Below are 25,586 nucleotides of genomic sequence, written 5' to 3'. Positions count from 1 at the left end.
AAAAAAGAAACAACACAATGATTAAGACTACAAAATAGCATTTTGCAGCATTATAATAATAATATTAAATACAATGCTATCTGGAAACATGTGAAATAAGGGCGCTTTTTTTGCCTTTTTGTCTGGGCTGAGGTGTTGCTGGTGCTCCTGCGTAATCATATACATCAGCCATGTGGTAGCACATGGAGGCCCTGGCAGTGTAAAAAAAGCCACTGGATTCTGCAGTAATTGCACTGTGACTTTAAGAAATGTCAGTAAGATCCCACAGCACACTTATTATTTTGTATAGTCACAGAATTTGATGACCCTGGGCTGCATTTTTGAAGGGATTATTTGGGTGTTTATGTTATTTCACTGCTCCTTGAAGAGTTCACCTTCCTGAGCAGTCTGGTGAAGGCAGTTCAGCATGTCTCAGCTCCTCCATGGAAAGAAAGGAAAGATTTTGGAGTTAGACTCAGATATTTTTTGAGCATCGGGTACTTCCTTACCCTCTAGACAGCTTGGTTCTCTGGCTTACAGCTCTGGGTTTCCCTGCTGTTTTGGTCATGTGCAGAAAATACAATCCAATTACTTCTTCCATGTGGAGAAGATGCAGAGAGTCAGCAGTGATAGATAGATCCCTGCAGGGCAGAAAGACCCATCCTCTGCAAAATAATGAACCCTGTAGCAAAAATAAAGAAAAGGAAAAAAAAAAAGGCTTGGAAAAACACAGCTTACAACTGAAGACCCCACGGCCCTGAGTGAACTGAAGTTGAAAGTTCATGTCATTTTGAATCATTGCTCGAGGCTCTTTTCAGAGTCAAAGGGATCTCAGTTCATACACTGGTTATCCATTTAATCCTGCTTTAGTGGCTGCAATCAAGTCAAAAGTTTTTACTGTTTGGGAGGGTTTTGAGTGAAAGCTGATACCGCGTGTGGTGAGAGAGAGCTTTCTTCAATTCCACAGACCTGAAATAATCAGTACCACAGTGTGAGCTCCACTTCATTCAGATGCAGTGTAGGCCGAAACTTCTTTCCTAGTCCTGGATATTCTTCACTGAGGTGAGAGGCTGAATATTTCTGAAGCAAACACTGGCATTATCAATCACAGCAGCATCCGAGCAAGTGATCTGATTTTAAAAGTGATGAAATGGAAGCTGTTGGTGCTTTTTCACCTCTGAACATCAGACAGTATGTTCACAGCTTTCTCTGGATGGAGGCATTTAATATTTGCCACTCTTTTTACAATTTTCCCTCTCTTCCAATGTGTTACGAATGTGAGTTCAATAGGTTAGGTGCCAATATTGTTTCCAATAAGAAGCAGTAAATATCCACTCATCACTGTTTTGCCAAGATCACATTAATTAAAAACACAGGTAATGGCCTGTCTTTTATGTCATTGCATTCATTATCAGGCTTCTTTGCCTACTGTGTAGATCAGTATATTTGGGGATCTTCTTAATGGAAGCAGTTCCATTTGGATATGTATAAAATTTTTGACCTTGCAAAATGTCTGACTATACTTCTCCCTCCTCCCCAAACCAAATTTTGCCAGTTATGTTTGTGAAATAAAGAAATCATTCATTGTGTGGCAGAACACAGCTTAGAAAACCATCCCAATGCTCTTTGCCCAGCTTGTAGATATTCACTTTCTCTGCTTACCCAGAAGCCTGAACAGATACTACAAATTCAGGGACCCTCTCCACATTGCAGGTGCTCTGGTGTAATTCACAAGCAGCAGCACAAACTGTGCCCTCAGCAAAGCCTGGGCCGGGTGATGGCAGCCTTGCTCCCAAAGAGGAGCAACTGCATCTTGCAGATGGTTTTAGAGAAATCAGAAGGTGGCAGAAGAATAGGACTCTGCAACTATAGCTGCCTCTTCCCAGGTGACCTGCACATTAAATTCTTTTTGTTTACCTGAAGAAGCTGCATTTAAAACACACACAGAGATATTTTTTAGCCAGTTTAAGCCTTGGCGGGGAAGTTTTGTGGGCTACAGAATAGGTGAGTGAAGTTTCAAAAACCTTTACCCTTTTTTTTGTAGTCTGATGCCAAATGATGGTGAGTTTATTAGCCTTTCCATAAGGCTAATAAGCATAAGTTTATTAGGCATAAACATCTGTTTCCCTCCATGATGGACAAACTGAATTGCCTCCAAGACTGCTGACATTCTCATCTTAAAAGTCATTGGCAGCAGCTGAGCAGAATCAAACTATGGTGTGGGATTTGTGGAAAGAGCAACCTGCCACATACACATCCTTGCCCAGACAAGTTGCATTGCATAAACCTCATTTCTCTAGGAATTCAGACTCTAAAAATATTTTATTTTTCCTGTCTTTATTCTATGCATTTCATTCAGCTGTGCTTCAATCACTCTCTGCCAGCCTTTCTTGCTTTTGTGAGGCTGGAGAAGTCATAAATATGGCAGCTCCCTTTGAGTGTTAATGCTGGATGCTGTCCATGACTGCTGAGCTGCAATATGTGAGCCAGTGATACCACAAAGAGAGAGTTTATATTCCTCCCCTATTACATATTTTTAGTGTGTAAATCCACAGAGCAGAAGAAATTTATAGCGAAGTGAGTGGTCATGGGGAAAGTAATCTCCATATAAAGCAGTGGCAGATACCTCTTTCTGTCTGGGACTCCGTCTATTGGGAAGTTTCCCACAAGGCAGAATGAACCCTTCAGCCACTGCTGTTCTTTTTTTGTGCCTCAGTTTTGTGCCTCAGTGACAGGGGGGTCACTGACATTGTTTATCCATTATTCATTTAGCCATGCCTCTGGGAAGCAACTTAATGTCATGTATTTTTCACTTACATGAATTGCAACAAACTGGTTTCTTCTTCAAGCCTGCCTGCACTGGGAAAATTTTCTAAGTTGTTTTACAGCCAGCATAGCTTAAACTGTTTGGAGGCTGCAGCAAAGACCTGGTAACAGACAGCATAAGGTGAGTGATTGGTTTATACCGATGTGGCTTTGGACTGTGGCACTAGCTACACTCACTAAAACATGAACTATTAAGGCTACATAACCCAGGAATATTTTGGTTTTGTTGAAATACGCAGTATCGGTCTCCCTTGGACTGAAAATACTTCTATTCCACAAACTGCTCATTCTCCCTTGAAAGGACTGGCTTTCGGTGGGAGATTTGAGTTTTTCTTGCTTTGCTTTCCTAGCCTTCTTTAAAGCAGGGTATTTTAAGTCAATATATCACTAACAAGCCCAGATGAGATTTCAGTGCAGCCTTTACTGTCAGAATCAAAATTACATGAAGTACTGCATTTTGAGGCAGTGATATGTGTGCTGTCAAGAGGAGGTAGATTCTGATCTGGCCGGGTGAAATGCTCCCGGTTAAATCCCATCACGTGCAGGCCTCTGCACAACCAACACATTTGTGCACTAATAAAACCGAGGGGCTGAAAAGGGGAAAAAAATTCTCTCTGGGTCTAATAGGAAGGATGTGAATAAACCACAGCTAAAAACTTGGAGCAGAAAAGTTTGGTGGCTACCCAAGAGACTGAGATGGTAGATCCTTTGTGAAAGGAAGGCAGCTGAGTAGAAAGAGGAGGTGCTACACAGAAGGGGACACTCATGCCTGTCCTCAAGTCCTCCTGGTCTTGACCTGAGCAGTATATGGGTTTTATTCCACTACATCCACTACTGGATGTAGTAGGAATAAAATTATCCTGTAGTTGCAAAGATACATTTCCTGAAGAAGTGAGATATGGTGAATTTCAGCTGGAGTCAGATGCACATGCTTCACTCCTTTAGACAGTGCCCAAAAATAGTAGAAGCAAGGTGGGTTGCTAAAGCATGAGTCCTTGTGTGAAAACACTTCCCTTGGGATGGGAAGCATTTTTACCTCAGGATAAGGCATGGCCAGGTCAGGGAGCACAGACCATGCCCATGGGGCCTGGATCAGTCAGTTCTCAGCTTGTCCTGGGAGCAGCAGGAGACCCTGCTTCTCCTGCAGCTGCTGTATCCCCTCCATACTGGGCTCCTGGCACCAGGAGGCAGGGGGTGTGCTTTGCAATGTGCCAGGAATGAGGACACAGGGAAGAGGAGAAGGAAGGCAAAAAAAACTAGTTGTCTCTCAGCCTTTACCAACCCATTTTCCTCCTGAGAACAGATCCAGGGCTCCCTGTGAAATTAGGAAACATGTGGTCATACCAAGAGGCACTAGGACCATCCCAAAGGAGACAGAGAGCCTCTTCCAAAGCAGAAATTGCCTGTATTTCCCTTTGGTGCTCCCATACCTTCTCAGATGGCCTGTACTCTCATCTCAAGCTACCCCTGGAGTGGGTTTAGCTTCCAGGGTTCCCACAGCTTTGGAGGACAATAAAAGGCAACTGGAACTCTTCGCTGACCTCTGCAAAGGGGCTCGTTGGTCACTTTTCCCTTCTCCTTTTCTTTCCAGAGCCAGTCATAAAGGAGATTTAGTGGTCTGTATGCAAGGGTGCAAACCCAGGCTTAAATTAGCTCATGAGGACCTCTGTGTGCACTGAGAGGAACCAGCTTGTTCACACCTCCATGTCCTCTACTTTAACAGGAGAATGCCTGATTCCCAACCTGGAATTTCTGCCTGGCCAAGTGTCCCAACATGGGCCCTTGACTTGTTCTGCTCTGGAACAGCCCTGGAAGGAAGTGCCTCCTCTCCTCTCCTCTCCTCTCCTCTCCTCTCCTCTCCTCTCCTCTCCTCTCCTCTCCTCTCCTCTCCTCTCCTCTCCTCTCCTCTCCTCTCCTCTCCTCTCCTCTCCTCTCCTCTCCTCTCCTCTCCTCTCCTCTCCTCTCCTCTCCTCTCCTCTCCTCTCCTCTCCTCTCCTCTCCTCTCCTCTCCTCTCCTCTCCTCTCCTCTCCTCTCCTCTCCTCTCCTCTCCTCTCCTCTCCTCTCCTCTCCTCTCCTCTCCTCTCCTCTCCTCTCCTCTCCTCTCCTCTCCTCTCCTCTCCTCTCCTCTCCTCTCCTCCTAGAATTAGTTTCTCTGCATAACAGTTTTGTACTTGCAGACACTTGACCCTGCCATGTCCCTCCTTTTTCTTGCCTCCCAGAAGCTAAGATTCGCACATAAAATTCAAATGAAGATGGTTTTGGTGGGATACTCAGTAAAAAGGCATGTTGAATGGTGAGACAACAAATCCTTTCTGTGTCTGAGAAATGACTGTATGTGGTCATTAGTGCTAGACTGCCCAGATTACCTGCTATCTAATGAACCCTTATCTTGCCTCTACCAAACATTTGACTATAATCAAGGCTTTACACATTTGCTTTAGTCTATTCTTACTTCAGCTGACAGGGTGATGAGAACTGCCTTACTAGTTCTCTTGAGGTATTCCTGGTGGCTCTCCAGGTTGCTAAATCATCCTTCATGCAGATCCTCTCAGAACTGGTGGCTTAAACACAACTTCCATGCTCTCCCTCAGCTGGATTACTGATGGATGGGGGCAAAGGGGTTACTCTGGCCACCGTGGCAAAGGCAGAAGGCCCCTCCCATCCTTGCACAACCACTGCTCAGGATTGCAGTGAGTTCAGTTTCCTCTGTGCAGTCATGAAGCTTATGGGCAGCAAAATACGGATCATGAACTCTCAGAAAACTTCCCTACATTCTCTCCATGGCAGACAGATGTGTAGGTGGTTTTGGTTTTTTTTGGGTTTTTTTTGCCTCAGAAGCCTGCAGCTTGATGATTCACCAGCACAAGCTTTGATGACTCCTACCCTCCAGTGCTGTTTCCTGCTCTTTAGCTACCCTGGCTGCCCAGCTGGCAAGCTGAGGGGAAACCTGCAAAGAGAGGGTGCAAGAGCCAAAGGAGCCTTGCAGTGAACAGAGAAGGCTGTGACTGGTGTGTCATCCACTTTTAATATCATCAGGCATCCCCTTGGAGAGTGTGTCTCCCATGTGTACTGCATGCTAGGCAATATATTCCTGTGGCATGCAGAAATACGGGAGAGTGAAATCCTTTTGAGGCTCTGTTGGAAACTGCTTGTCAGTGTCTTCCCATCCTGGCCACAGGGGTTGTAGTCCCAGGTGGAATCAAAGACCAAGGTTTTCCCCAGTATCTGGACTGTGCTACCCCAGCTTCATGCTGTGTCCTAACAGGAGGTACAATTCCAGCCATGGCCCTGTGAGAAAGGGGTGGCAGGTGATCCTGCTCTGCCACAAGCAGGCATCCATCTGGGCAAAGCAGGGCAGCAGCACACCAGTGTTACCCCTCAGAAAAGGGCAGGTCCTCCCCAGAGGGAAGGTAGGCTGCAATGTGCTGTAAGTGGGAATTTGAAGTAGCAGTATTATATGTGCAAAATATCCACATAATAATTATGGATAACACAAGATCGACTATGGACTACTAAGGAGAAAACAGCAACATTCCTTCCCACAAATGCAAGGTTAATACTTCTTATTCAATTTATTTTCTATGTTTAATTTACATTCTTTTTCATGTGGCTGTGAAAATACTCACAATGTTTGTGATAATAAGTGTGAATTGAAAACTCCATTTAAATACCTGTATTTATTTTCATTCTTCCCCTTTCAGTGAAATTTTTGGTGGGAGACAGGCTTCTGGTGGACAATTTGCATACACAGTCTGTGGGGTTTTTTTGATCCGTTATAAATATAAATATAAATTATATAAATTATTTCATATCCAGATATTGCCTTAATTGTTTACATACCATTATCTGGGGACAGATAATGCATAGCCTAGGTTAAATTTAGCATCTTAAACTAACATGTTACTGAGTGGTTGGTAGACAAAACATTACATTGTAAGGGTTTGGTTTTTTTCCCTTGTCCAATAATATTTTACTTTGATTAAAGCTGTACTGAGGTAAAATTGCACATCTCATGCAAAAAGCAATTTACCTCAGCTCTTATTGAAGTTAACCTTATTTGTCCTAGCATAATGTATTTTTCTAGCTGCATTCTAACTGCAGTGCTTTATCATATGAACCAAGCTAGATTTAATCAAATTCAGTTTGTGTTGTGAATTTTAAGACATTTGTTCAATTAGTTGGAATAAAAGCAAAACATTTGGAAGAAAGATTAAAGTTGAAAAATGCCGTTCCTAAGCTGGGCATCCAATGCTCCTTCTGCAGCTTTCTCATCCCAAGATAGTTCTCATGCTTGAAAAGGCTCCCAATCTCTCTTTTTTTTTTTTTTCTCTTTCTGTTCCTCAGATTGCTGGTGATGCTCATGGGATAGGGAAGATAGGAGCTATTTTATCAGGTTTCAACAACCAAGGATAAGACCTGACAGGTTTTCCTCCTGTTGTGTCTGTCATGAGCTTTTTCTGGGCTTTGATGGATGGGACCACATTCAAGCTGGGGGCTTTCTTAATGTATTGGAGTCCGTCGGGAAGCCACAGCGCTGCTACCCAGTTCCTCTCTAATCTTTCCAGTGCCCCTCAGCTGCTTTCCTATTGCTCTCCTTGTTGCCACCTGGTGGAAGAGTTGCCATCATTCACTCCTGTTAGCCCTTCAGACCTGGGTGTGCAGCTCAGGGAGACCAGCTCAGGAGCTGAGGGGCATCAGGGAGAAAGGTCAGACCCTGACACACCTTGCCAGCAAGCAAATTCCTATCTCCTCTCACCTCTCTATTGCTTCCCCTAAAATGGCTTGTTTGCACCCAAACAAGGTATTTTGGGCTATCAGGATGTTTCTACTGTGTTGCCCTGCCAATGAAATACAACATTCATTAATTATTCTATCAGGATGTTTTTACTGTGTTGTCCTGTCAATGAAATTCAACATTCATTAATTATTATCGTATTACTTTTATCAAGAAAAATATTATGCTTGTTGTTACTACATCTTATTTTCCTTGTTTTCGTCATTAGGGAATTCTTACCTTACTCGGCTTAGGTTATCCAGCCTGAATGATTTGGAAGGGCCATGGTAGAAAAATTGTGAGAAATAAAAATGTCTTAGTGAAGTCCACTCTCTCAACTGAGAAGCGTAGTGTTTTTATATTTTGAGACAGTTTCTCAGACAGCCAGACAAGGTGACATTAAACAAATCACACTAATTACAACACAATTTATGTAGAGAGATTTTACTGGCCTACTAATGCTTGGCAGGAGCTGTCAAGTACTAATGTTTCAAAAAAGAGCATTTCCAGCATCCACTTCTTTTGGTGCTTAAGGAAATGATGGAGTCAGTTGACGTTCCTTGTTTGTGCCAAGGGAAGCAGAGCCCAGCCCAAGTGCAGAGAGGGACCAGAGTTCAGGCCATGGCTTTCAGACAGAGTTACACAGACTGTGCTGCAGCCCCAGGCAGATCACTCCTGAACGCACCCCATGCCAAACAAAATCAGCAAGAATTTCTGTGATCCCTGGAGGCTTTGCACATCTCTGGCTTCACAGGTGTCCTGCTGTGTGTGTGTCATGCCCAGAGGTGCAGACAAGACCCTGCCATTCTGGGCTGAAGATATTTTACATGGTTGATGGCACATTATATGACTGAGGAACACATCATGCATTAGCTGCCTTATTAACAGAACAAGGATTAAACACTTACCTATAAAACTTGCCAACAGCACCATGAAATTTGTTTCTCAGGAGCCTGTAAAGTGCTTTAAGCTTAAACCTGAGAGATTGGCTTTGCCTCCGATTGACTTAGTTTAATGTTGTGTTCCTGTCAGATGGTATCTCTCCTCCATCCAAGCCCAGCTAGTGGTTACCTTCATTTTCACAGAACCAACACAAGGGTATGGGGCATCCACTCCTCCTCGCCCATGCTGGTACTTATACCACAGCTTCAACATTATCATTTACAAGAAGCCACCCTGAGAAGTGCTCAGGTGCATTATGCTGATTTTGCTGCAGGGACAACAACAGCTTGGTAATAGCAAATGGCTTTGGGAGCAGCAGGGCTAGGAGGAGAAAGCAGGAAGGGGAGAAGGCTGGTGATGGCCTCTCACTGTGAGGGTCTTCTGAATGAATCTCTGGCATTGCTGCCTGAACAGGCCTCCACTCCATGTAGTGGCCACTGATCACACAAGACATGGGACACAGAATCACAGAATATTCTGAGTTGGAAGGGACCCACAAGGATCATCTTGTCCAACTCTTACATGAACAACCAGTGTGTGGGAAAGCAGAGCTCTGGGTTAGACCTCTAACTCAAGGGAAAGTGAAGTGCTATGGGGAAGGGTCCTTGAAAGCCTGCTGCTAGAGCTAAATGAGCCCAGACCCTCCTCTGCTTCTCTGGGACAGCTGGAAATAGAAGCTAATTAGATAACCATCTCTTTCTCTCTGGAAAAGTAGAAATGTTCTGGCAAGCTTTTCCTCATGTGCTCAAAAGAAGACAGTGTGACTCAATCTGAGCTGGACATTCTCAAATAGGCTGGGGGGTGAGATGTGTTCCTCTGGAGGTGAGTTCAGATCCTTCACCAAAGGTAACTGAACTCAGCTCTCTGAATTGGTAGCTGGATGCAAGGCTCCCCACACCCAGTGAAGTTGCTTTCATTCTCCCACAGTCATTCATGTAGCCTGTGCCTGGCTTTGGTATCATTTGGAAATGTCTGTAAACATGGGCACACCTCTGCAGAGCCTGGGCATCTTCTTTCTGGGCTTCTTATGTTTTACTCTGAGCTAGATTTGCAAGCAACTCTGCATCTGTGCTTCCAAGGCTTCATGCTGCCTGTGGGAATTTGTCTCTGGCGAGTCCTGGATACTTGTGGAAATTGCTCAGGAGGTAAGCTGTACTTTTGAGAGGGTCATAAGGACTCTAAATAGTATATTTAGCATCAGTTGGAGACAGGAACACCTTAAGGGGCCTTGGTGGAAGTGGCACTTTTTGCATGCATCAAGGAAATGCAAACTCCTGCCAACCATAATAGCACCATTAAGTCCTGCAGGGCTTGCATATCCAGCAAGCATTTGCAAAAGTTACAAAGAAGAGGTTTGAGGGGCAAGGGCAGGGTACTACAAGGGGCAAAGCCTCCATGGGGCATGAAGCCTCCTGGTCTCACCAGGAAATGCAGTTCCTGGGAACTGCAGATGATCAGCATCTTGTCTCAGCAGCCTCTGGGACTCACATCTGACTACCAGCAGACATTCTCCTGCTGTGGTGACACACAGAGCTCGTTTACCTGTACAGCTGTACCCAGTGGAACATGTAATTGTCACTTGCTGAGTATGGGCACATTTTCACACTTGACTCACAATTAGTCCAGTGCTACAAGCCAACAGTGCCCACAGTTACACAAAAATCCAATAGGAACAAGAATGTGTATAGCAGGGGAGAGAAATGGGTCAGAAGCGTTATTTCAAGCAGATGTGGGTGATAGATGTTGGTAGCAGCACTAAGTTATCAAAAGGAAACACACATACATATCTTTTCAGAATAAAAAATGAGCATCTGCACTTGAACAGGGTTTAGTGATTGCTAAATGGCTCCATCATCAAACAAGAAGCTTTATGAACAGAAGGGTTTGCATGAAGCAGTTGTTGTTTACACCTGAAACTGGTGTACAAATAAAGCCATCATTCTCTGCTGCCAATTCTCCTCTGCTCTGAGCCAGAGCAGCCTGTGGAGCCGCATGACAGCCCTCCCTGCAATTGTTCCTCACAGGTGTAGCTTTTATATGTGTTTGCTAATGGTTGTTCAGGTCAACTCACATACTGAGCCCCATTTAATTCAACAAACCAATGTGTTAAGAAAAGCAGGGAAGGCATTATTCAGAAAAGGGAACTTTGGCCTTGGACAGAAAAAGGAGAGCAGGGAGTTAATTTTCTGCTTTGAATTGCCCTGCAGACGAGTTTAGCTTTTTTCAGTGAGTGTCAGGGGAGACCAGGGACAGAGGACACCATGGACAGAAGTTTCCTTGTGCAGCTGCCTCCCTTGCCTTCCCTTCTACAGGCAGTAATCACAGCCCCACAGACTAAACTTCAACTGGACAAAAACAAAGCCTAAATCATAAAACACTAAGACATTCGTCTGAAATCCAATATTCTTCTTCTCCCTCCCCATTTCTGTACCTTTTATACAACATCACCATCATCTCTTTCTCCTTGCTAAGGTAGGTCACATGAGGTGACCTTCACCTTGAGAAGATCAGTCCTGGGGGTGGTGGCCCTCTGGTACCTCTCACTGCAGCTGCACACCTCCTGTGGGGGCAAACCCAGGAAGAAGGAAATGGAGAAGCAGAAAGGATTATCAAAGTGAGGAAGTATTGATGGCAGTAGGAAGCATTTTGCTGCATAATCATAATGCAGTGTTGTCACAGCTACACTTAAAAAACCCCACAAGCTGGATCATAGAAAAGCTTAAAATGTACTGCTTAAAACAATAAGTTTGACCCCTTTTCTTTTCACTTCTCACTGACAAAGGAGGACTTTGGTCATGTCTTCAGGCTTTTTTTCTAGAAATTAACATTTAAGAAAACAATTCACACCAAGCTTCGTGACTCAAAGAACTGGGGCACTGGGGAAAACATCAGCTATCACAAACCTTACCACTGAACGGCAAGCACTAACAAGTGGGGGATTAGGTTTTCCCTGGACCTGCTCCTTTAAATTCCTGGTAGCTTTGATCTGGCAGTAAAGAACTGACGTGGGAGGACAGATCACACACTCCCTCCTGGATACTTTCCTTTTGTAGTTGCATGTGATGCTGTCATTTAATCTTGACTAGAAATGGGAATTGATGGTCTCCGTTTTTGTGGAGAGCATGGATAGGACCCATGCAGGCATTCTCAGCCATCCACAGGTTTAAAGAAGCAGTGGGAAACTGGATCCAGCCCCAGCTATCGTGGCTTCAGGAGACAGTTTCCAAGCAGAGGTTATGCTGGGGCTTGCTGCTGCCCAGGCACATGTGTAGCAGAAAGCCAAGACACAGACCCATACCCCACCTGTGAAACACTGCCAGGTGTTGCCCCCTTGGCAAGCTTTGTTTAGCAGTCAGAAACTCCTGACAAACAGCAAAAGTCCTCAAACTGTGTCTGGGTAAAGTCTCCAAATGGACAAAAAACATATATCTTAGAGAAATGTGGGCTGTATCCAAAGCCAAGTATATCCAGTTTCCTTTTCAGACACCAGGTAAGAGTCAGCCCCAGCCCTCAGATTCACAAAGACAAACCCAGATCTCTGCATCTCTTTAGACAACATGAAAACTAATTTGGGCATTTAAAGATAATCCAGATAAAAGCAAGCTCATCTTAATCTTTCATCCAATGAGACATTTGATGTATCTGAAAGTTTATATCATCTTTTCAAAATCACTTGTAAAGTCTGAAGTCATCACATCCCTAATAAATCCCTTCGTGGGAGTTCAGTTTCTTGGAATTAAATTAGAATAGGAGGTATCTGGATAGACAGATACACAAAATAAAACAGGCAGGCTGGCTTACAGTGATGTATACTGTCTGTAAAGGAATACATCAGTGGTTCCCCATATAAAAAACACCTTTCTATAACTATGGCATGCATTAAATGACACTTTTTAATGCATTTTTTTTTCTTCTCCAGTAAGAAAAAGTGATTTCCCTGGATATCACACTTGTCTGAGCCAAAGCCCATGGGGTGTATTGTCATCCGTGTCACTGTAAATATTTCTGTTAGATCTCTTCCTGAGGATTCTTCCTCCAAGCTGACATGATCAAAAGCAACAAATACAACATGTCTTCAGTCTACCTTCCTTGCTTACAGGTGTTTCTGTCTCCTGAAACATACCCTACAAGCACTATGAGTATGAACTCGAAGATGTAGTTTTTAAATTCATAAAGAAATACATGTATATTATAAATTAGTTCTATTCTAGATTAGACTACAGATCTTTCCATTAAAGGTAAGCCATTTACTTTTCCATTTTACTTTATACAATACAGAATATTTTCTAAGATTTGATAAATCACCCAAAGTCACAGATACTCACATCAACTCTCAAACAAGTCTTCATCATTCCTTGGAATTCTACTTTTTTCCATGAAAAAAGCCAAACCAATAATTTTTGCCTGCTATGTTCAACTACATTTAAACTATTGATTATCCAAAAGGTTTACACAGTTAAGACTCCACTAGATATGAAACAGCTCCTGATGACACCAAGTACCACTGCCTAGAGTCATGCTGGCTCTGTTCACCTTTTTCACCCCGGGAAGACAAAATAACCCTCTCCAAGAGACAGTGCTACTCAGATGGAAAGATTTTCCATCAGACACAATTAGCAGAGATTTGGCAGAGGGCCTTGGTACAGTCCCCTGTTCAGGAGCCCTCTTGGGTTTGTGCTGAGGCCCTTTGGGGCCCTGCATCACACCTCCCCATTGCTGAGGGCTCCCTTCCCCTCTGCTCCAGCTCCACTGGGTGACACTGTTTGTCCTCTGTCTTCTTCCACTTAGGCTTGTATCCAGCATCTGAGAACATTCTGCTGAGTTTCATCTGCACATTGACAGGGGATTTATGACTGCCTCTGCACAGCTTACTGGCTCTACCAGCTCTGGTTTCCCACTCAGCATCTTCTTCTGCTCCACCGTGGATGGCAAGAGAAGCCAGCCAGCAAGCCCTTTCCCTTTTCAGCTGTTTCCCAGGGAAAAAACATTAGCATGTCAGACTGCCAGACAACACACCACAGAGATTCTCCCACATATTGCTTCTCTCTTCCTTTTTTCACATCAAGAGCTAAAAAGGTGGGTGACAGATTTCCAGTGGAGGAGGGGGGAAATTATGCTGAGCACTGGTATTGTGACCTCTCTGTCTTTTACACTTGAGCGGGAAGGGGCCCTGCAGTGAGGCACTAAAACCAACAGCCTATCCACGAAGCCCCTAGGTAATTAGTCATTAAAAAATAAAATTAAAAAAAAAAATCGCAATCGGCCAAGAGAGGAGAGAGAGCTTTAAAAGGATATACCTTTATAGCCATAAATCGCTAAAGAAAGAGAAGTACAGGCTAATGTACAAAGGGTCAATGCAGTAAAAGAAGTGAAAGAGACACCTGAGTTTCCTTGAAGTCACCGGGGAGGCAGCTGTGCTCGGTCTGCTTGCTGCACATACATGTGGCTGGATAATTGCTTGGTTAGGAACTGAAATAGCAGCATGTGGGCATCATCCAAAGGAGCAAGTAGACACACAGAAAAAAAAAAACCTCAGCAGTCCAGCCTTGGGCAAAGTTTCGCTGCATGCAGAGTAGATCAACAATTTATTTCTGAAATTTACACTTTGTAAAGCATAAATAAGCAGGGAGGATCAGCGTGCACCCCAGCAATGTACATACCCTCTGACAGACACTGTGTTTGCGTCGCTGTAATGAGAACAGCCCCAGAAACAAGACTACAGACCTGCAGGAGCTATGTGCTCTCAAGTTGCTTCTTTTTTAACACACAGCTCGATTAATCTGAAGGTTAACTTAATTAAGTAAAGCTCACCTCCTTATCAGGCTCTTCGAGACTTTAACAGCACACCAGGTACTGTGAGGCCATTCATTAGGCTCTACAATGTGCCTCTCAGCTAGGTAAATATGTGCTAATTGCGTTTCACTGAAGGGTTCAGACAAAGGCAGAACTGTTAAGCCCAAAGTTTTGAACGTCTGGCCTTGGAAGTTGGGAAGAAAAATCTGGGTCAAGGAATGAATTCCACAACACCTGTGGGACCTATGGGAGTCGGACAAAGGAGGAGAAGGCGACCAGAAATGAATCCTGGCACATAACACCAATTAGTGCGCTGCACCAAGCATTTGGTGTTCTCCCAAGGTTCTTGAGGTTGGGGTTGACTGCAGAAAAAGCACAGCCACCCTGCCCTGCAGCTGGGAAGGCCCCAGAGAGCCAAGGGCTCCGGGATACTGTGATTATATACATATTGTTTCTGATCCATTTTAAGGTGCTGCTTTCCTCTTAGAAAAAAACAGAGAGCTCACACCCATCAGCGTGTGTCACTTCTGGCAGGGTAGTCACAGTGCAAAGCCCCTACATGCAAACACAACCTGTGTCACCTGCATGCAGTGAGGAAACCAAGTGACAACGGGCCTGTGCCTCTCTTGCATGCCCAGATGTTGGTGACAGTGCACCACGGAGCCCAGGGTAGGGATGCATGCATGTCAGCACTGGGGACTGGGGAGAACCATGTCTTGCTCTTACATGGTGAAGAAGGGGGTTTGTACTGCCGTCCTACAGTCATATATACTGCAGCAAAAGAAACCTGAAAGAACTGGACAAGGTCACCAAAAGAGAGAGAAATCTGAAAGAAGGTTTTCAAGGCATCCTGACTTGAATCCATGTCCCATTTACAGTCTTCCTGACTGTCTGCACATTCCTTACCTCCATTTTTTTTCCTATGAAAGAGAAATGTAATGTTTATTTTTGCAAGGAGTGCAATGCCATAATCAGGTTAAGAAAACAATTGACTGAATTCTGACGTATATTACTAAAAATTTAATTCTGAAAAGCTTCATTTACTCATTGGGGACACTTGTCTTGTTTACAATGTCACTTCTGTTACAAGTGTTTTTAAGGACTAATACTAGTGGGAATGAGAGGAGCCTGACAGTCTTAAGAATTTGACATGCAAATTTGCCAGGCAGATTCATCCTTTGTTCCTTTCCCTATTGCTGCTAATAAAAAGAATGTGCTCTGGCCTTGTTTGAAGAAAGAGAATGAAAAAAGAGAAAGAGAAAGAAACATGAGAAAGAGAAACATGCAGAAAGGAAGGAGGACAGGGGGAAACATGGACCTAGAGCAGTTATGAGGAGTTAGCAGCAGAGGTGAGAAGAGCTGTTTGTACACCTGTCTCTGTTAGCATTACACAGTTCTGCATCTACCTTGAAAATACATTCCTTGGTGCTGCTTAACTGTAGTTGCTGAAGTTTCAGAGACAAAAACATCTCCCAATAACCCTATTTTCATCTTCTCCTCAGCATTTTCAAAAATGCACCACATCTCACCCCAGCCAATCTCTTCTTCCCTTTTCACCACAAATAAATTAATGCCAAACCAGTGCACAGCCATATTAGCCTTTTTCCAGCTTACTTCAGAGCTTCCTCAGGAATTTTTATACTGGTTTACATGAATCAAAGTGGTTGCTTTCAAAGCTGATTTTTCCCATATGCTGCTGCTTTGGAGGTAACCTCAGGAGCTGGTTAGGATATTCCCTTTCACATACTGGAATCAAATCTGTGTTTTAAGGACACATTTCTCTCATTGTCATGCTCATATTTACCTTATTTTAACCAAAAACCTATTTATTTTGAAAAAATGACATCTGTGGTAGTGCTAGCCTCTCCAAATTTGTCCTAAAGGAACAGCTACACGCACTCAGACACAGGAGATCAGCAACCAATAATTGTGGAAGTGAAAGTGCCTCTTCACTGCCTCACCATGAGAGGTCTTGGGCACACATGGAATTTGCAACTCTAAGGAGGCTCTCCAATCCTAGCCATTTTTGAGGGACTTTAGATGATCTCCACTTCAGTACCTCTGCCCTCAAATTAGATCATGTGTATTGAGCAGCCTAACACAAGCAGCAGAGCTCTTCATGTTGTGTTGACTCCTTTTCTAAACCACAGCCTTTGGCATGTGAGGTCTCATTCAGCCAACAACAAAGCAGAGGTCAATGATTCAAAAGTGTCCTCTCTAAAACAAGAAGGACCCATTTAATTGGCAAATCACCAGCAGCAAGAGATTAAGTTAGGACTGCAAATAATGAAAGCATAGAAGAGCTGTAGTTTATAGTTTATAGTTTATAGAAGAGCTAGAGTTCTCCCCTGAATTTTGAGAGGTTGACTTCACAGTAAAGAGCCACAGGGTTTATGCAGCCCTCTCCCAGCCCAGTAAAGGTCAGGAGGAGAGATCTGCATAAACCCACGAGGCTCAGTGTGGTGTGCCAGCGAGCTGGAGCTGAGAACATGCTGAGGTAGTCCTGTAAACAATCTTGTAAAGCAGAACAAAACAGGAGCAGAACTTGAATAATTTTGTTGAAAGAAGTGTAAGTGGAAATATTTGCCAAGCTGTGCGGGACTGCCAAACTCACAAATGATCTGAGACTCCCTCTCACTTCAGGGCTTGGAAAATGTATTCTGTGTTAAGAGCTACATGTGCTCCTAGAAGCCAATAGTTCAGCCTAAAAGTCAGTCTGATTAATTCACACACAGACTAGGTGGGAGCAACCGAATAGAAATGGGGGGGAAAAGAAACTAATTAGGGCAAAATGCACTTAGGAGTTCTGTGGTGGTGGAGATACTTGGTGCCATTATCAGTCAGTGGGATTGATAGTGGGGCACCTTTAGAAAAGTGAGCAGATAATAGGAAACAGCATTAAGAACAAATTGAGGTGGGTAAAATTTACTGCTGTCTCCACTGAGACTGTAAATGGAAAACTTGGAGAGAGCTGGTAAAAATGCTAAAAGAGGCCAAACAAACAAATCCCACTAGAACCAGCAGAGTGGTTTTAAATCATGTCCTTTAATAATCTACCATCCACATTACTGTAACATGTCGTTGCATTATTCTGGTCTGCAAACAATTGTTGAGTTCCCAACTTCTGCTGCTGGAAAAAACGATGACCTGGGGGAAGGAATTTTTGTAGTAAATACCTCAGCATGAATAATAAGATGAGGTTATTTAAGTGACTGCTCCTTGAAAAATTAGCCTAACTTCCTAATAACTGTACTACATAGCTTAAAGAAATCTAATTTTATCTCTGCCTCCCACACTGTAAATCTCCCTACCACATTCTTTCCTTGTTTCATTGCTATTTCTTTGCTTAATAATCACCTACTTAAAAGATTGAGGATAATATTAATAATGGGCAAATTAGATACACAGAAAAACAATGAAAACAATGTTTTCTGTACTTTCAGAGATACCCAGCATGACTGTCATTAAACCAAAACTAAGGCTTGAGGAGGGAGCACGGAATCCTAGGCAGGCAGCAGTGGAACAGGACAAGGACTCTGGCTAACTTAGTGTTGAGCAGACAACATTAGTCAGCATTGCAATGCTGAAATATTTAACAACGGGAGCGGCTCTCCCCTTCAGCATTTTTCTCCCATAAACTAATTAGGCTATAATATTATGAGCACTTCCTTTGAGGCCAGGCTTTCCTCTTAGCATGACTCTTGGCAGGCTGGGCAAAGCTGGGTTATCACTGTGATGAAAAAACTGGCACTATATTTTGCCTCAGTCTCCTTTATTATTTTTTTCAAAGTTCTATACAAAGCCACTCACATGCCCAATGGCTCAATCTCACTTCCAATTAAGTCAATGATAAAACTCACATTGACTTAAATGGGAGCAGGTTTGCATCCCAAAGGCTAACAGTCAAGGCTTTTAACAGTCAGATTACTAATGGGGAAAGTAGAAAGAGTTAGAAAATGTCATCATCTTCTCCTTTCTTAGGAGCAGTAATTCAAAGTGAATAGAGTAGGCATGTTCGATTTGAAATTATTTTCAGGGAGAAAAAATACATGGTGAGTCTATTTATAATGCAGTGATTCAGCTCTTCTTATAATACGTGTGGATGGTTCCATGGCAGAGAAGAAGGCAGCACATAAGAATTATCGACTCTCCCTTTAAATAGTTTGCAAGGACTTTCTCAGCCCTTACTATATTCAGCCCTTACTATATCACCTAGCCTGTGCACCGCTAATAAAAGGTTTTGGCCAATTAACTTGGTTATATTGGAGTCCACTGCTGAAAAAAGAGCAGAAGACCTGGAGTGCCGCAGATGCTTCCTCAGCACTGGCCTCTGCTATGGACAGACTATACGAGGCCAGGGAAACAGAGAATTTTGGTTTTTTCTTTTTATAACATTGGCAAAATTAAGCAAAAGGAAGCTATTAGATTAACAATGGCCACATAAATGTTAATTTTCCTGCTTGAACAAATATACTTTTGGAGGAGGAAAGGTAATCCATACGTAAAAAAGCCTTTGAAGACAGCCAGGCCGAGATGCCCTGCATTTAAATTTCCCATGAACGTTTCAAAGGCAAACAATTCCACTAAACGTCCCCAGCCTCAGTGTGATTCCCACTCCTCACAGAGGGCATAGGCACCCACACAGAAGTGCAGCCCTCTGGGAGCAGTGGTTTAGGTGGTGATACCAATTTCTTGTCCTTTCTCCCTTCTCCCCTATCCTGCAGAGGACAAGGGATGCAGGTTGCAGAGTGACTAAGCTGCAGTCCCCAGCACACAGCAGCTTCTGCCAGCAGGGAGTGAGAAGGGAGGACATTGCCACCACCAACTGGGCCTTGAAATCTGCTCCCTTACAGGTCAGTGTGCTGCAGTGAGTCAGTCCCCGATGGAGACTCAGCTCAATTCCAGCATGCATGCAGCTGGACAGCTGCCACGGGAACCCTGCAGCTCCCTGCCTGGAACTGCCCCAGAACACACAGTGGAGGCATTCTGGGGAGGATGACGCCATGGAAAGTTTGGAACCTTCTGCCAGCTGCATTTGGTGTTTCTTTGGGATGCCCATGACAGCCACAGTTGTAAATGCACACTGCATGAGAGAACAGGGAAGCCTGCCCTGCCCTGCCACAGTGTTGAAAGTATTTTCTTGCTATTCTGGGTATTGTTTGTTCATCAGCTGGTGGATGTGTTCCACCTGTAGTTATGTCTTTTATCTCAGCGCCTTTTCTACTCCTTGCTTTTCCCCTGCTAGCAGAGTAGAAGGAGATGTGTTTGCCTTTTGCAATGTTTATTATCAAAGTCAAACAGAAAACACTGAACTGTAGCACTGCCTGAGTAACCTGGCGTGATACACCCACGCAGGGGGGAGAGGTAAAGAGAACAGCTTTTGTGAACGACATTTAGGTTCAGCTTGCAGGTTTGCAACTCTTCTGAAAAACTGAAATGACTCCTGCAGCAAAGACAGAGAGCAAAGTTTCATGACCCACTACTTTAAAGGGAAGCCAGGTGGCTCAGCAGAATTTAATGGAGTCGCTCTGGAGGAACACATGGGAAACAGGTGTCTCTGACATCGGCTCCCAAACATTTGCACCTCTTCTCTCCTCAGCCCATGATCTGGAGAGTACACCTGCACACACCCACACACACTCTGTTTTTGTCTCCTTTTCTGCACCACTCTCCATTTCAAACCTTTTTTGATTGTCATGGCTTCAAAATTCAAAATAGTCCCAGACTTCTGCAAATAAAGCAGATTGTGGCTTTACACTTCTGTCAAATGCTGAGGGCTAATGGCATTCCAAACATCCATGAAGTTGAAATAGGAGGTCAGTACTGCAAAATCTCATGGAAGAGGAGGCAGTGCAGTCCTGCAGGATGTAGGTCTGGATCTCCTCCTCTTCCTCTCTCCCTACCTCAGCCCCTGACTCTTTCTCCTTCCCTCCCAGCCTCCTTAGAGCAGAACGACTGACACTGGTGGCCGTTGCCCACTCACATGCTGCCCTAATGGGATACCCTAATCCCAGCCTGATTCCATCCTGCTCCAGCTACACCACATAACCTACCAACCCCCTCTGGGACCATATAGCTCAGAGCTGTTCCCAGCAGAGTGATGGTGAGAGAAACATACCAATGGCATTGCACAGAAAATGCCACTTCTCTCTTCTGCTGCTGGCTTCTACAGCAGCTTCTTTCTCTTTGGAGAGCAGAATCAAGGGAGAAAAGCACCAGAAGTGCAGTGGGGCCAGACAGGAGCCTGTGCCTGAGGTGAGAGCACCCAGCAATTGGCACAGCCCCGTGCATGAAGATTGGCAATGCTGTCACAGCGTCATGGTGTCAGCCAGGAGCAGGAGGCACAAGGATTCAGGACACAGCTCATACTGCCAGGGAAGCCACTCAGCCTTTAAAAAGGGAGACAACTTTGAAAAATTTCCTCTCACAGCTAACTGGCTTTGCAGGCCAGTGCAAAGAGGGAAAAAATACCCTCCTCATTTTCCTGCTGCCATGGGCACCATTCACTCACCCCATCACTCCCACTGGGATTTTGTGTCAGCCCTCAGTCGGATTTACAGGATTGCTCTGGCAGATCTTGCCTTGCTCCCTTCCCTTGCCATCAGGGAGGAGGCATGCACCCACAAGTGGCCTGCCTTGCCCAGCCTGGCTCCACTCAATGAGCACTGTGGGGACCCACATGATTGTCATGCCTCTTTGGTGAGGCTTAATTTACAGGGACAATCTCTTTTCTGACTACTGCAAGTTCACCCAAGGCTCTTAATGGATGTTTCCCCTGAATCATGACTACTGATAAACATTCTTCATTAAAGTACTAAATTAATCTCTGCTGAATACATGGGATGCAGCCTGAAGCCCACCTCAATCTCCATTAGCTGCATTGTTCTTGCAGCTGAGAGAAATAAGATTTATTTTAGTCAGTAAAGTGAACAAACAACACCTGTGAACCACTCAGGAAACTGACCTGAGCTAGAAGGTGACATTTTTACTGTTCCTTTTTGACTGTAACGAAGGCTAATGGTGCATGGATTATTATGTTTCCAGCAAAGCTGCCTTTTTCAGTTGAAAATGAGGTTTTTGTCAATTAAATACTCAGTGAATCAAAGACATGTAGACCATACATATGATAATTCAATTTAAAAATACTGAAAGGAGCTTTAAAGAATGGCACTGTAAATGACAGATAAGACTTTTTTTGCAGTTTGAGTGAATTGCCACTTTTGTTCTCATGCTCTATATAGTGATCACAGACTGATTCAGCCTGCAAATATAAACAGCTCCCTTGCTTTCCAGGAAAGTCACTGGCTAAAGTAACTTATACAGTGTCAGTATTTTACAGATAAACAGGCTAAGCCAGCTCCTTATCCTGTCAGTATGGAGCTCTGACAATCACTATGTTACATGTTTTGAAGACGGAGAAACTCTTTCAGTGAACAGCATGTGACTTTCAAAGCAAAAGTAGAGCTCAAATGAGGACAAGGGTGGCTCTTTATTATATCTCTTTTTCACAGTAAATGCAACCCCTGGAAAGTTCAGTGTCTGTAAGTGCACAGGCCTTTTCCATGTATGTTACAAAGCTGGTTTCTGCCAGCAAAGTCAAACACTAAGTGCCAAGGAGACGATGCCTTCCCACTCTGTCCCACAAGATGTACTGTGCTGGATTTCCTGCACATGGATGACAGTTAAAAATACAGTCAAGAATTATGTACTGGAGCCTGCATTCTGCCACATCCTCTGTCCTGGGACTGTCTGAGGGTGTCTGAGCTTTAACAGAGCTTAATGACCTTAGTGCTCATTAAATCAGAGAGGGCTGAGAGTATTCAGAGAAGGGGGAGGAGGAGAACAGGAAGCAGAGAATAGATGAAATCACAAAAGGTTCAGGCATGAAGAGGATAGGATAGGATAGGATAGGATAGGATAGGATAGGATAGGATAGGATAGGATAGGATAGGATAGGATAGGATAGGATAGGATAGGATAGGATAGGATAGGATAGGATAGGATAGGATAAACCTTTCTTTAGGTTTTATGCCCCACACTCAGTTTCCTTCTTTCTCACTGCCTGAGAACACAAGATGAAATCAGAGCCATATGGGAAGAACTGGAATGATCGGTGCAAGAAGTCAGATCAGATGGGAATCACATGCAGCAATTTAGAACCCAAAGGATGGAGGAGAGGAGAGGAGAGGAGAGGAGAGGAGAGGAGAGGAGAGGAGAGGAGAGGAGAGGAGAGGAGAGGAGAGGAGAGGAGAGGAGAGGAGAGGAGAGGAGAGGAGAGGAGAGGAGAGGAGAGGAGAGGAGAGGAGAGGAGAGGAGAGGAGAGGAGAGGAGAGGAGAGGAGAGGAGAGGAGAGGAGAGGAGAGGAGAGGAGAGGAGAGGAGAGGAGAGGAGAGGAGAGGAGAGGAGAGGAGAGGAGAGGAGAGGAGAGGCTTTTAAATGGAATGTTTAAGACTAGGCTTTGCTTCATTATTTGAGGCAGATAAGTTATAGACAGTAAGGCTAATGCTGTAGTGATTATTACTGTCAAAGGCATCTAACTCCTTCAGATTCCCTGGAAAATCCCTGAACTACTGCATGTTGCACTGATGGAACTGGGTACAGGCTCTGACTAGTACAGGAAGAAATAGCTCCCACCATTTTCATGCTTCATCCATGGTTTCCATAGCAGATTTGGCAACATCTCAAAGCTTCCTCAGCCCTATACCTATTATCAGTTACGTTATGTTGCAGTGCTGCATTTTAATTGCTGGTTTTCTGAGACAGAGGGAGCTGAATCTAAATATATCTCAAGCGCCAGCAGTGATATTTAGCACAGCTACTGTAATCAAGCATTCAGTCACCGCCAACAAATAAAACTTCTCACTTGAGCAAATAGGTTCTCTGAAAAACACCTGAATGTTTGACAAAATCTCTTTTTTTTTTTTTTTGTTATTTTAATATCATTAGGAGGCCTCAGCTTTCTTGATTGGCAGGGTCTGCATCTAAACTGCCAAGAAATTACCCATTTTCCATCACAGCTCCTTTCCTTTTCTAAATGCAGATACTGACAGCTCTAACAAAGATGCTCAGCTAGGAAGCTTTTTCTCCAGTAAGAGAAACGAAATATTGTTGAGCTAAAACCACTAATTACAGTTTATAATAACAATACTTCCTGGGGGGAAAAAATTAAACTATACTTAACTGCTGGGTTTTTTCTTTAAACCAGAGGTTTGGGTACAGTCTGATGGCTAACCACTTGCAAAACTCTATTCAACTGGTACAGTCTAGCTGGCAGATTCCAGAGGGAAAAACTACACCTCTTCCACAATATAGGCATATTTTTCTGTCAAACCATTTGCTTTGTAATTCAAGTGCAAAATGTAATGTATGCAATAGGAAGCAAAGTATTTGAATCAAGATCACTGAAAAAACCTGAAGTACATCCTTCATTTTGAGTATTTTAGGAAGCTCTTGCAATTTTTGCAAGCCCACATGGGATATTTTAGAAAGGGAAAAAACTACGTAAAATTCTTAGGCTGTAGTAAACTTTGCAATTGCAGTAATTTACATCCAGAGTTCTGTTCTCCTATCCCAGTGCATGAGTTCCTGTTCTCTCCTGAAGTGTTGACACCTCCAAGGCTTTCCACTGGGATGGGAAAGTTTTTCTTACTCCTTTTCCCCCCAGAAGATGTTCGAACATGGCTTGTATTTGAGAATTCTAAAAGATGGAGCTCCTCTAGCAAAATTTTTCAGTATTATCAGGTTTTATCCTTCAGGACTGAAAGAAGTGCTGGAGGCAGAGACATGCACACACAGAGATGCAAAAACTGGGCTGTTCAACCCAGCAGGAATCAATGGGATAAGAAATGGCATTGGACTATCGGTCTCTTGTGGATTATTTTGCTAATTCATTCTACTGACTTGCACTGAAGCTCAAGAGATCAAACAAAAAAGTATAAATGGCATTGAAAAGTCAGCCAGTAACCCAGGAGGCCACTTTCTTAATGAAAGCACTGTCTCTCATTTAAATAATAGCTACACAAAGTGTGCAGGAAACACTGAGCCTGATCAGAGAAGTGAAGGTGAGAATATTTATTTACATTTCTTAAAAGTACCATTTTTTCCCCCTCAGAAATAGTAATGCAAAGTGAAGTACAAAAATAGAGTATTGGCCTGATAAGGCAGTCTTCAAAAACTCTGTCTTATGATGACCCAAGGTTTAGTTCCTGCTATTCTTAACTCCTTGATCAGAGCTTTGTTTTGTGTGTCTTGCCACTGAAATCAATCAATAAATAGAGAATGCGGCAAAGTCTGAGTGATCAGAGACAGCCTGAAAACATATCCTAAGTTATTCAGCTTTTACACCAAAATCTAAATGTGTCTATTGACACATGAGGAGATATATCTTTGCAGTTTCCTAAAAGAAGTCAAAACGGAAGGACTGGAACACAAATATCTTTAATCACCATTATTTTGTTATTTTACCAACTCAAAATACAAATCCACAATCCTCCTCTGAGTATTTCAGTATTTCAATATATTTTTAATCCATATATTTAAAACATTATATCCCAGTGTATCCAATATAATGCAGCATTAAAAAGGAAGATTTCAGTTGAGTACACTTTATTGGATGGGACAAAAAGCATGAAATGTTTTAAACAAGTGGCAAAGTTAAGCCAAAACAAAGAAATTGTGTTGCAGTTCCTACTCAGGATGAGGCACACTCTGAAGTCAGCTGCTGAAAAAAGTGAAAAATTTGTCCCAGTGAGAAACAAAAACTTCAATGCTAATCATAGTCATGCTCTCTGCTTAAAACATATGAGGATACTTATTCTAGATCTATTTCTTTGGAAAACTTATATCTACAACTGCTGAAGTACAGAGACAAAACAGCTGAGTTCAACAGGACAGATCATGAGATAACTGCAAACTGTTTAGTGTTTAATTCAGTGATCCTAGTCAAATTTGCAGAAAAAAACCCCAAAAATAGCAATGCCAGTGGCACTGCAAGTAAGATAACTTTTACTACCTGATTCAGAACTTTCAATCTGCATTCAGGGTCAGGCAGAAATCTGACATCTCCTCTGGATCTAGGAGAAAGCTTCCAAGGCTAATGCCAAGATCACATTCCTGAGTCTGCTTCTTTAGATGTTCAGTGAAGTCGCATGCCTGTACCCATCTCTCACTTTCTCTTTACATCTCTTTCACGTTGGTTTCTTCTCCTTTATCTCAGACTCTGTTGAAAAGATGTGCCCCTCTGGCTGCAACACAAGACACGAGGGTTCAGAA

General features: G+C 43.4%; 1 long non-coding RNA gene across 1 annotated transcript; it reads right to left on the bottom strand.

Moving 5' to 3' along the window:
- LOC136366193 (uncharacterized) lies at nt 1–25,541 on the bottom strand. Its single transcript, XR_010744489.1, has 3 exons — nt 25,327–25,541; nt 17,385–17,462; nt 1–661 (listed from the first exon to the last, which is right to left on the bottom strand). It is a non-coding gene; the product is annotated as an uncharacterized lncRNA (long non-coding RNA).
- Between the last annotated feature and the right edge of the window lie 45 nt (nt 25,542–25,586).

This window comes from Sylvia atricapilla, chromosome 1, assembly GCF_009819655.1.
Source record: "Sylvia atricapilla isolate bSylAtr1 chromosome 1, bSylAtr1.pri, whole genome shotgun sequence".
Taxonomy (NCBI): Eukaryota; Metazoa; Chordata; class Aves; order Passeriformes; family Sylviidae; genus Sylvia; species Sylvia atricapilla.
This window is presented reverse-complemented; position numbering and strand designations above follow the sequence as displayed.